Below are 792 nucleotides of genomic sequence, written 5' to 3'. Positions count from 1 at the left end.
TGCTGCTCCCAACTTCCCAACATTGTGGTGCCAAACTTCCCAACATCACGACACCCAACTTCTTAGTGTTGTTGTGCTCCTAATGAATATTCTAGATTCCTCCAAAATATCGTCACTTGAGACCCAACGCCACAACATACATTCAAAACTTATTTTTTGCTATAAAAGTAAGAGCTTGATGCCAAGGGGCCTTCACCCTAGTGCCACAATGCTCACAAAACAACTTTTTTAACCTTGGATTTTCTTCTTTTTAACCCCAAATATTCGTTACTTACAATCCCAATAACCATCCTAAAATTCATAATTACTAATCAAATCAAAATTAATAATCATTAATAATAATTACCTAGATTTTGGATATTGGATATTATATTCTTGCCTCATTAAAAAAAATACTATCCTCAACATTTCCAATATACAGTACAGTACAATTAGAATAAATCCTGATAAAATTGTCTTATCTCAATCTCTTTTTTTTTTTAGATTTCGTCTCTCTCGGTCGATGCTTCCACTGAACTTTAGCCATAAAAATCCATTATTGTGTATTCTTTAATGTCGAAAGCTAGAATGCTTTCATTTTTTTCTCTATAGGTCAAATTAGGTTGCACCTGCACTTCAACTATTAGAACTTTATGATCTACATCTGATAATATCTGACACCAAAAATGCATTATGGATATCTAACATATGGTCTGAGAAAAATAAACTTCAAGAAGATTTTCACTGCAAGAAAAATGAGTGTTACTAGCGGCTAAAATCTGTCAGAAAATGTCCAAAATCCGTAAAAAATTA

This window comes from Dendrobium catenatum, unplaced genomic scaffold (assembly GCF_001605985.2).
Source record: "Dendrobium catenatum unplaced genomic scaffold, ASM160598v2 fragScaff_scaffold_1059, whole genome shotgun sequence".
Lineage (NCBI taxonomy): Eukaryota > Viridiplantae > Streptophyta > Magnoliopsida > Asparagales > Orchidaceae > Dendrobium > Dendrobium catenatum.
Note: the sequence above shows the minus strand (reverse complement) of the source record.